This window comes from Mastomys coucha, unplaced genomic scaffold (assembly GCF_008632895.1).
Source record: "Mastomys coucha isolate ucsf_1 unplaced genomic scaffold, UCSF_Mcou_1 pScaffold5, whole genome shotgun sequence".
NCBI lineage: Eukaryota > Metazoa > Chordata > Mammalia > Rodentia > Muridae > Mastomys > Mastomys coucha.
In genome coordinates, this window is record NW_022196911.1 from 16,678,510 (window position 1) to 16,691,341 (window position 12,832).

Here is a 12,832-nt window from a genome sequence, read left to right on the forward strand (position 1 = left end):
ACATGCTCCACTATGTTCACAGCAGCCTTATTTATAATAACCAGAAACTGGAAACAACCCAGATGTCCTTCAACAGAAGAATGGATTCAGAAATTTTGGAACATCTACACAATGGAATACTACTCAGCTATTAAAAACAATGAATTTATAAAATTCTTGGGGAAATTGATGGACTTGGAGAATATCATCCTCAGTGAGGTAACCCAATCATAAAAGAACACACATGGTATGCATTCTCTGATGAGTGGATATTAGCCCAGAAGATCAGAATACATAAAGTACAAACCACAAACCACAAGAAAATCAAGAAGAAGGAAGACCAAAGTGTGGATACTTTGTTCCTTTTTAAAAGAGGGAACAAAATACCCGTGGAAGGTGTTGTAGAGATTAACTATGGAGCAGAGACTAAAAGAAGGACAATTCAGAGACTGCTCCACCTGGGAATTCTTCCCATATTCAATCATCAAATCTAGACACTATTGTGAATGCCAGCAAGTGCTGGATGACAGGAACCTGATAGAGCTGTCTCCTGAGATGTTCTGACAGTACCTGACTAATACAGAAGTAGAGGCTCACAGCCATCCATTGGACTGAGGACAGGATTCCCAATGACGGAGCAAGAGAAAGGACCCAAGGAGATGAAGGGTTTGCATCCCCTTAGGACGATCAACAATATGAACTAACTAGTACCCTCACTGCTCCCAGAAACTAAAACTCCAACCAGAGTACAAATGGGGGGACTCATGGCTCCAGCAGCATATGTATAGCAGAGGATGGCCAAGTCAGTCATCAATGGGAGGAGAGGCCCTTGGCCCTGTGAAGGTTCTATGCTCCAGTGTAGGGGAATGCCAAAACCAGTAAGCAGGATAGGGTGGGTTGAACAGCAGGGGGAGGGGTTAGGGAACAGGGGATTATTTAGTTTTTTATTTTATTTTATTTTATTTTATTTTTTTGGAGGGGAACCTGGGAAAGGAGATATTGTAAATAAAGAAATAAAGAAGAATATCATTCCTCTTATTGGAAATTTAGCTAACTAACTACTCGGTGATAGTGAAGTAATGGTTATTGGAGGGGAATCTACAATTACTAATTTACTAATCATGAAGTCCAACAATAACTCGTAAACATTTGTCCTTATACCCACAGAAAAGTATAATCCTTACTTCTCATAAAAGAAACTTCTCTTTTAAACAGAAGGCCACTGCAGAAAACCACAACCAATCAAAATGCAAAGTTGTAGAACCCAATCTTAATGGGTACATCTACAAAACACTCCCACACCTAAGGTTCAGGGAAAGCTGTGGAAGATGGAATGGAAAGATTTTAAAAGTCAATTATTTGCATCTCCTATTTTATCTCCTATTATTATTACACAAATTAAATTCTCACCAACATTACTGTTCATATGTCATAAGAGCAAGACAAGAACAATAGACATGTCAAATTAGGTGAGTGGAGCCCATGAGGCCTCAACTGTACACAAAAAACTATAAGCAAGTGAGAAAATCTAGAAATGGAAGAGGTGACCTTCTACAGAGAAAAGCACACCATTGATTATCAAGTGCCAGATGGTCAACCCTAAATACATACTTACAGTCCATTTTACAATCTGAACAGGTTATATTTAGAAATATATGTGCATATATGTATATGCAATAACAATTAGTGAATTGAGAGCATAAATTTGAAGAAGAGTATGGAGATATGTGGGAGGGTTTAGAGAGAGAAACAGATTCTGAGAAAATGTAATGAAATTATAATGTAAAAGTTGATGGAAGTGAAAATGTTATTAGGGCTTTTGTGGGACTGCTTTTATTCTCGTTTAATTCAAAAAATACTTTGCTTAAAATCATGTTTTTGTAAGTAAATTCCACAACAAATCTCAAAGTAAGGAAAGGAAGGAAGGAAGGAAGGAAGGAAAAAGAAAGGAAGGGAGGGAGGGAAGAGGAAGGAATAGCGGTTTCTCCAGGTGTGACTGACCTGTATCCTTAAGACACCTTCCTTCAGCATCCAGGGATTACCTCAGAGTTCTTGCACAGGCACACTCTGATCTGGTTTTCTGTTAGAAATGCTGTCTACAAGGCTCTAAGGAAGGGAATCTTTGTTGACATAATCAGTTCTGTTGGAAGTGTTGTTAGAAACCATGCAATAAGCCAGCTTCACACAATACCGCTAATTCCAGCTGATTGGTCTTTGCCAACTTGTCACAACCCTGAAAATGTCAGCTTTTGAAGAAGCACAGATCCAGTGCAATTAAGGCTATCAGACTTCACCTTTCTAGGGATGGTGCTCCAGGCCTTAGAAAGACAATGTAGTTAGAGTCTGTTAGCCTGCCGTAGTGATCCAGGACCCACATAGATAGCTTGCACAGGGAAAGGGATTAGCACTATTTCCTAGTAAAACAGTGAATGCAAAGATATTCTTGGCTCATTTTTTGCTTATATTTTTAAGAGAGGAGCTGTAAGAATGCGATATAAATAAAAAATACCAGGAGATTAATAAACTTCCAGTTTGGCTTTACCAATGTCCTTTATGTTTCATGCGTTTTCACATTTCCTCTGAGTTTGTAGTCTTAACTCCTTTTTCATTGTTTAACTAAAAAGCACTTTGTTAACTTGCTAATTTAATTGTTGAGATGTTTGGCATGCTAGTATTTGATATAAGTGAAATAACTTGGTGGAATGTAACCAGTTCATAGTTTTAAAGTTTTATTATTAACATTTACAATGAGTATTATAAAACATACTTTATCATTGACATTTTAGAAAATAAGTGTGCATGCTCAAAAGTATTCCTCAAAAAATATATAAATGCTGGGCAGTGGTGGCACACACCTTTAATTCCAGCACTTGTGAGGCAGAGGTAGGCAGATCTCTGAGTTTGAGGCCAGCCTGGTCTACAGAGTGAGTTCCAGGACAGCCAGGACTACACAGAGAAACCCTGTCTCAAAAAAAACCAATGTATTTACATATATATATATATATATATATATATATATATATATATATATATGTGTGTGTGTGTGTGTGTGTGTGTGTGTGTGTGTAGACTTTCGAGATACAGAATAGGAACATGAAAAATACTACATTACCATTTCTCTCCTTCTGCCAATATATATTATTAGCATGGTTTAATATCTAATAGGTTTTATATTCAGTACATTTTTTTTATTTTCAAAGGATATTATTATAGAAAACAAAACTTTATGGTAGCTATTTATGTACCTGTTATATATCATTCTAGGCAAGTTAAAGTATCAACAGCCACAATCATTTTTATATTGAAGTTATCTCTTTTGCCAGTCTGAGTACATTTCATCTAAACAATGGCACTACCCCATCAGATTGAGCCAATGTGTCTGGTAGCAGCAGGAGATCCAGTTATAAATTGTACTCCAAGGACCAGATAAGAATGCGGTAAGAATGTAGTTAGTTGATGCCAGTGCTGGCAGGCAATATCAGGTCACAAGCTCATTTCCTCATATTTCTCAAGCTCATTTTGAAACTGTTTTCAAGACTTCATTCACCTCAAGCTCATCTCCCGAGGAGCTGGGATATTCTGTCTCAAAACTAGGCTCCACAGGCAGCTAATATTCTGAGTTATGAGAAAAGCTGGTGGCACTTAGGTCTGAGAATTTCTGTAAGCTATCTGCAGCAATTAGCCTCTCGTGATCCTCCTTTCATACGGTTCCATACAATCATAATATTATTAATTATGCCTTCACTGACATCATATAAAGTGTCTGTAGATGTTGCTGTAATATCATTTTGTGTTTTAACCACATACTCTCCTCATATAAACTTATTTCTTCTTGGAGTTCTATTATGATATCCTAGAATGAAGGGTAGCTTTGTTGGGTGTATGTGCTCAGACATTTTATACCACCAGGCATTACTTGAGTAGTATCAATGAAAACAATTACACACATTGTTACATTTTTCTTTTATTGAAAATAATTATTTTTCATGCAACATTTTGATTATGGTTTCCTTCCTCTTCTCGCAGGTTTTACCTTTTCCCTTCCCATCTGAATTCACTCTTTCTCTCCTAGAAAGCAAAAAGCATCTAAGGGATAATAGTAAAGTAACATACAATAGAAAATATATAATATAAAACAAAACAAAACAAATTGGATAGGATAAAACAAAAAAAGAGCGAAAGACAAAAGACAAGAATGCAAGAGGTATGTGTTTGCATACACAGGGATCCAATAAAAATTAAAAACCAGAAGTTGTAATATATACACAAAGGATCTATAAGGTAGGAAAAAAGACAAGAAAAAAACAAAACAATCAAAAATGCCCTGACTTAACATTATGAGACAAAGAACTCCAAAGATAGCCTTGGGTTCATTTTCTGTTGGTGAGCTCCTATGGGGCATGGGGCCCTACTTTTAAGAGTGGTTACACCTTTTGCAAAAAGAAAGTTTTCATTTGAAAATGGCAATCAATTGCAGATAGCTCCTGGATTAGGGAAGGGAGCATGTGTCCACTTCTCCTTTCGGCTCCAGGACCATATCTGGTGTAGTCCCATGCAGGCCCTGTGCATGCTGCCTCAACCTCTGTGAGTTCCCATGCACATAGGCTATGCTGTATTCAGACACTCTTGATTGCTTAGTGTCTTGAATTCCCACTGGCTCTTACACTCTTTCCCTGTCCTCTTCCACAGAGTTGGCTGCGGCATGAGAGAAAGGATTTGATGGAGATATCTTCAAGTATGTGTGTGCATGTGTGTGTGGGGGGGTGCTTTACTTTGAAAAATCTCCATGAATTTTTCATTCTTACTTGAAATAAATAGTACTTTCTTATTCAAGCTTCAAGAAAAATCTTTGGCAAAGATTCTGTTTTATTCAAAATATAGATACCTCTTATACATGAAGAAAATAGATTTCGCATATAAAATTTAAGAATGTGTCCAAAGAAGATATTTCAATAAAATTAAAGAAAGCAATTTATGGGCTGGCAAGATGGCTCAGGAGTGACTGCTCTTCTGAAGGTCCTGAGTTCAAATCCCACCAACCACATGGTGGCTTACAACCACCCATAATGAGACCTGATGCCCTCTTCTTGTGCATCTGAAGACAGTTATGGTGTACTTATGTATAATAATACAAAAAATCTTTGTGTTGGAGCGAGTGGGGCCAACCAGACTGAGCAGGCCAACCAGAGCAAGTGGGGTTGACTGGAGTGAGCAGAGATCCTAAAATTCTATTCCCAACAACCACATGAAGGGTCACAACCATCTGTACAGCTACAGTGTACTCATATACATAAAATAAATCTTTAAAAAAAGAAAATCATGGTCTCATTTTTCACTAATTGCTATTATATATATATATTTCTATATAATATATATTTATACTATATTTTATAAATTATATATAATATATATATTATATATATGGACAAATTTTATAAATTGTAGTTAGGGATTATGCTGGATATATATTATACCTAATATATATATATATATATATATATATATATACATATATATAATATATGTAACATATATATGCACAAACACACACACACATATATATCATTACACACACATACACACATATATATGTGTATATATACCTATATATACATATATATATATATATATACACACACACACACAACACACTTACATAATTTCTTGTATGTATGCACGTTTTAGGGTTAACCATTTGGCATTGAACAAAATACTAGTGTGATCTTCCTTGTGGAAGATCCTCTCATTTCCAGCTTTTCTCAGTTGCCTACAGTTCATTGAGTAGGGTTCATGCCATGTAGGATTTTCCAGGTCCACTTCAGGAGGTCCATTAGTGTTCATGTTAGGTAGCCATGTTGGTGAGACTTGGTAGGTATATCTTCTGACATTGCTAGGAGACAAAATTTCACAGGAAACTCCCAGATCCTCTGGCTCTTTGTGGTCTTTCTTCCTTCTCTTCTTCAGTATTCCCTGAGCATTAGGGACAAGAGTGTTTTTGTAGATGACTGAGCTTCACAACTCTGCATTTTGATGGCTGTAGAGAAGTTGTCTTGATGAGGATTGAAAACTACAGTTCTATGAGTTATCTAAGGACAAATTTTAGAAATTGTAGTTAGGGATTATGCTGGTCTAATAAACCAATGGCTGTAGATTCTGCTCCAATAACCATGATTTCCCTAGCACTGAGTAGTTACCTAGGCTTTTAGAACCAGGTACAGTCTTCTTGTTGAGCAAGTCCTGAGTCCAATTAAAGAGCTGTTGGTTACTAGCAAGATATGTGTGTCACTACTACATCTGTAGTGCTATTGTGCTATACTGGGCATTGATGTGGTTCACACATGTCATGGTTGTATCAGAATGCAGCTTGTCTCCCTCCTTTGGAAGATTGCATGACACCTTCTGGTACCAAGAAAACTAGTTTTTAGGGAGGGATGCAGTTTCATACTTCTGGGCACTATGTCTGAAGTGCATGCATGTCATGAAGTGTCAGCAAGAGGGGCTGAACTTCCGTATCTGGTGAAGGTAACAAAGACAATAACAACTGGCCATGTGTTTGGAGAGTCTCTTGGACAGCCTTGGCCAACAAGTCAAAAAAAAAAAAAGAGCTTCTTATGTCTGATGTTAGGTATTTTATTAAGTAGTATCTAGTTTTTAGAGGGATCACCAACATCCCAAATGAGAAAAGTTCATTAAAACTGTTTATACATAGAAATACGTTCATTATAGGTTTTTTAATGTCAATAATGTATAGTCTGATTCTGTGAGGCTTATCTAGATATTCTTATTGTTATATTACCTATATCCCTCCTTCTTCCCATTTACATTTCTCCCTCTCCCTAAAAAGATCTTTGCCTCAGTGAAGGGGAATGCCAGGGCCAGGAAGTGGGAGAGGGTAGGTTGAATTGGGGGGAAGGGTAGGGTTTTTTTCTGAGGGGAAACCGGGAAAGGGGAAATCATTTGAATGTAAATAAAGAAAATATCTAATAAAAAATATAGTAAAAAAAAAAAGAGAATCCACTTTAATAGCTTGGTGTGGACTTCCCTGGTTTGCATATTACTCCATAACTTCTACTCTGAAAATTAACTCAGCACTGGAATTTGGGGCTTAGTTTTCTTAAAGAAAACTGACACTTGAACTAGAGAGATGCCTCAGAGGGTTAAGCCACTTGCTAGTTCATATTTGATTATAGTCTCATTAGTTTTTGTCTTGTATTCCATAACCTAATCCTGGGTCTCTGATTCCGTTCAATTATTGTGTCTAGGTAACTCTCAGCTGAAATGGTCTTCAGACTTCCTCTGCTTCTGATGACTTTGACAGTTATGAGGAGTAATGATCAAGAACAGCATGACCCTCAACTAGAATTCTTCTCATTTTGTGCATCATTTGACTAGGATCACGTATTTTGGGAGAGATTACAGTTATCAAACACTTTTCACACTGTTATCTGGTCACTGCAATACTAAATACAGTTCTAAAGCAAACCATTTGGAGTTAGCATAGACACAGGGTTAAGGGCCTGGTATCCAATAAGACTTGGTTTCTACAAATCTGGGGTTGTTCAGGCCATCTGCGTTTTTCTTCAGGGAGCTGAAAGCTAAGGATTTCCTCAAGTCTACAGTGATAAGTCACTCGAACCACTCATAGAATTCAGGAAAGAAATGCAATATTGATTATTAATTGTTATGGTTTAATTCTTTGTTTCTTTAAAATATCATTTTATTATGGAATTTCCTCTTTGATAAGTTTATCCTTTCCTCTAAAAGCAATTATTGTCTTTTTTAGCTTTCTTTTTTGTTCTTTCCTGAGACAGGGTTTCTCTGTGTAGCCCTTGCTGTTCTGGAACTCACTCTGTAGACCAGGCTGGCGTCAAAGTCAGAAATCTGCCTGCCACTGCCTCCCAAGTGCTGGGATTAAAGGCGTACACGACCACCGCCCAGCCTTCTTTAGCATTCTTTTTAATTACTTTGAATATATCAGTTAAATGCTAGGCTCTGCATAAAATGCAGAAAAATCAGATTAAACAATTAATAACTAAGATTTATATATAATCCCCTGTGTTTACCAGTACATTGTATATAATTATGGGTAAATCAAAGTGTTTGACCTCAAGAATTTTTTTCAAGTAAGGCAAATTACCTGAAATTACCTGCCTGTACAACAAGGCAGGAGAAGATTAATATAGACTTCAAGCAAATTGTAATTTTTTAAAATTATTATTAGATATTTTCTTTACTTACATTTCATATGATTTCTCCTTTCCCAGTTTCCCCTCCAAAAAAAAAACCCCCCAAACAACAAGAACAAATCACTGTTCCCTCCCCCTCCCCCTGCTCATCACCCCACCCTCTCCCAATTACTGGCTCTGGCATTCCCCTACACTGAGGCAAAGAACCTTCACAGGGCCAAGGGCCTCTCCTTCCATTGATGACTGACTTGGCCATTCTATACTATACACATGCTGCCAGAGCCATCAGTCCCACCATGTGTACTCCTTGGTTGGTGGTTTAGTCCCTGGGAGTTCTGAGGATACTAGTTAGTTCATATTGTTGTTCATCCTAAGGGACTGCAAACTCTTCAGCTCCTTTGGTCCTTTCTCTGACTCCTTCATTGGGGATACCATACTCAGTTCAATGGATGGCTGTGAGCTTCTACTTCTGTATTAGTCAGGTACTGTCAGAGCCTCTCAGGAGACTTGGAAAGATCAGGAATTTAAGGCCCATACTTAAACATAGTAAAAGCAATATACAGCAAACCAGTAGCCAACATCAAACTAAATGGAGAGAAACTTGAAGCAATCCCACTAAAATCAGGGACTAGACAAGGCTGCCCACTCTCTCCCTACCTATTCAATATTGTACTTGAAGTCCTAGCTATAACAATTAGACAACAAAAGGAGATCAAAGGGATACTAATTGGAAAGGAAGAAGTCAAATTATCACTATTTGCTGATGATATGATAGTACACTTAAGTGACCCCAAATATTCCACCAGAGAGCTCCTAAGCATGATGAGCAACTTCAGCAAAGTAGCTGGATATAAAATTAAATCAAACAAATCGGAGGCCTTCCTATACACAAAGGATAAACAGGCGGAGAAAGAAATTAGGAAAACAACACCCTTCATAATTGTTACAAATAATATAAAATACCTTGGTGTAACTCTAACTAAGCAAGTAAAAGATCTGTTTGACAAGAACTTCAAGTCTCAGAAGAAAGAAATTGAAGAAGATCTTAGAAGATGGAAAGAGCTCCCATGCTCGTGGATTGGCAGGATTAATATAGTAAAAATGGCCATCTTGCAGAAGGCAATCTATAGAGTCAATGCAATCCCCATCAAAATTGCAAATTGTAATATTAAAAACAGCTTCAGAAACAGCAGTGACTTTTAATCATGATGGTAGACAAATTTGACACACATATTTCTTCCCCTCCTCTCTCTCACACACACATGCTTCCACACGAACGCACATGACTATATAGAAGACCAATGAATGAAATAAAGTTAAAACATACAGCCAAGCTTAAAGATAAGAACAAGTCTGCTGAGTTTGAAAAAGCACTGGAAATGACACACAGCACATAGTAGACATGCTCTCCACACCTCAACTACAAGATCAGCCATGCCTTTGATTCTTTATGATGTATTCCTAGGAGGGTTATAGCCAGTTCATATAGAGATTCCATTCTTAGATTTTTGAGTAGCTTCTATATTTAATTTGTTTATACATTTTCATGAACTTATTTGATGGAATCATGAATTAACAGAAAGAAAAAAAATAAGTGTGGAAAAAAGAACTCTAGGCCACAGTTGGAAAATATATTGAAGGTGATTTGTTTCTATTAAAGTCATTAATGAGCTATGGCTTTACCATAAAAATTAACCCTTGCTAGAGTAAATAAGGTAGTGGCTTACAAGTTTGTCTGCAATCTTTGCATCTCCATGATGTTAAATAGATGCAGGGATCTGGTGGTCTTCAAAAACCTGTAATATAATGGGCTCTCTCTTAGCATAGACTTGTGGAAGCCTACTATACCAAATTGTTCTGAATATATGGAGCACAGCTGATACTGTATGAAATTAAAAAAGTAATGTTTTGTTCTATTCCTATGTATATATGGGAGAACTGAAAACATTCTTACACTTAGCAGTTTATTGTATATGAAATTTAAAAACTAATATTTTGATCTATTCCTAGGTATATATGGAAGAACTGAAAACACTCAAACAAAATCTTAAGCAGTTTCTAAGGTAAATTATTCATGTTGAAAAAAAAAGAAAAATAAAAGTCATATGCTCCTTAAGCACTATGCTGACAAATTTTCTATAAACAAAAAATTAAATACTATTCAGCAGTAAATAAGAATATAATAGTATATTAGTTACTTTTGTGTTGCTATGATTACAGGTCTGAAAGAAGCAAGCCAAGGGAAAAAATATTTGTTATGACTCCTGGCTTCAGTTCATCATGGTAGGAAATACAGGATGTAGAAGCTCAGTTTGTGGTGGCAGGGGTATATAGTGGGGGATGTTCATATCCTGCCAGATCAGAAAGGAGAAAGCTAAGTAGAAACCAATGATAATCTTCATAGTCCTTCTAGTAATCTACCTCTTCAACTAGCTGGACTCAACCTCCTAAACATTCCTCAGCCTTCCAACTGGCAGATGGCAGAGTTCATAGGGTCACTCAGATCATGACCCTATGGAAAACACTTAGCATACAAGTAATGAAGGATCTGCAAGATGGACAAGCCTTGGAAAAATTAGGATGTATAGGAGAACTTAGAAACAAAAGACCATATAACAATAATTCAGTTACATGAAATACCTTGGACCAAAGAAATCATCAGACAGAAATTATATTAGTGATCTACAAGGGCTTATGGGGGGACAAGAGTGGAAGAGAGTGTGGATTGAAATGAAATTTCTTCTATGTGGTGAAAGTGTGCTCAATTTAATTGTAATGATTGTATAAGTCCATGGATGCACCTAAGTCTACCTAACTGCATACCTTACAGCATTAAATTTATGATACATGAGTTACCTTAACACAGCTGTATAATGCAAAAGAAAAAAATTCAAATAGTAAAATATCATTTGTTTGCAATGAAAATCAGTTAAACTTGAAGGGATAAGTCAGTTACTATTTATGAGAATACACATGAAAACTTGTGAAACAGACTATATGATAATATGAATGTCAGAATATTTGTTATGTGTATATGTACATGCATGTATATATGTATCTCTCTCATAAAAATACATATATATATATACATATACATATAGAAAGGAGAATATAACATTTTATTTAAGATACTCAGTGCTTTATTACTGTATTGAAGGCAAATTAATAGATATTGCACATTTTCAAACATAGATGTTTAGTATAAATTTAGAAAAAATTAAAAAAGAGAATATACTCATATTTAGAATTGTGAGCTAAAGGACATTCTATTGAGCAAATTTTTGCATTTCTGAGCCATATTTTTTCCACCTTCAATCTCTAGCCTAAAAGGCTCTACTGGAAACACTTCAAGACAGCTTAGATTCTGTTAAAAAGAACTAAGGCAGGATGTGGCAGTCAATTAATCACAGGTAAGGCTGATCTAACAAGGAAGATAAAGAAAGCATGAAAATTCCAGCTTTAGCCTAAGTACATTCAAGCAAATACCATCTGAGAAATCTTCCCACCAACAAAAGATTGAGTTTCTTCATTCATATTAGCTACCTGCTAAGCAGTGGGGCAGAGAAGAGAAGATGAGTCTAGAACTTTGGTCTCTATTAAAGACCAAAGTTCTATGTATATCTGGGTGAGTAATAACTCCCCAAAGTATTAGTTATAGCTAATAATAGCTATACATAAGCTAGTATAGCTCCCACATGAGCTATTGAAATGACTCTGGTCATTTGGAATGAACATTTTGTACACAGTTTTACTTATTAGACAAATATATTTTGCATTGTTTCAGCAGAGAAGAGGAAATCAGAGTTCCATCCTCAGAGAATCAAAGATGTAGACATGGGGTACATTGTCATTGTCAGCAAATAACAATACATTTCTCCACATGTGGAGAAACATGTGGATTATTACTCATCATGATGCTGTTGAAGAAATAGCACAATTTCCTTAATTTCTGCAGTCTGGATTTTTGTGGTATGATATTGGAGTAGCAACTAAAGGATACCTTCTGTGGCATGAGAGTTGCTATTATGTGTTATAATAATTTCTTTTAAATAAATACAACTAATTTTAAATGGTTAACTTCTATTATTATTCAGGAATAATAACCACAGCTTATACAGTGCATAGCTCCATTATACCAAATAATAATACTATCCTTATTTTGGAGTGTCCAATTTAAACTTTAAAGCTTAATCAATGATGGGATGTTTGCGGAGGGTCCCAAATGAGATTATAAGCAATAGTTTCAGAAAAAAGTAAGAGAGATTTAGAGAGACAGAGAAAAAGGAATCATCCAAATCCACATAGAAAAAAGCACTAGAATATAAAAGGAATTGGCAATTATCCAAGACTCCAAGCTCCTAAAGCAGGACCTCATATTTAATCCAGCTGTTCCTGCTCCTCTCAGTGAGCTGCTGAGAGATTCTACACATTCAGTCAAGGACTGCCTTGAAAATGAGTTTTGTGGGTCAATAACTCTTCGAGTAAATTTGTTTGTTTAAAATATGGCATACAAAGATAGAAATTCCTAAGCCTCCCCTTCCTTACACTGATGTGAATGAGGGGATACAGAAAGCTGGCGGGGGCAGGGGATAGTTAGAGGTGAGCATGGGACCAAACGGACACATCAAATCAACAACAAGACTCCAAGATGGCTTCTAAATCACCTA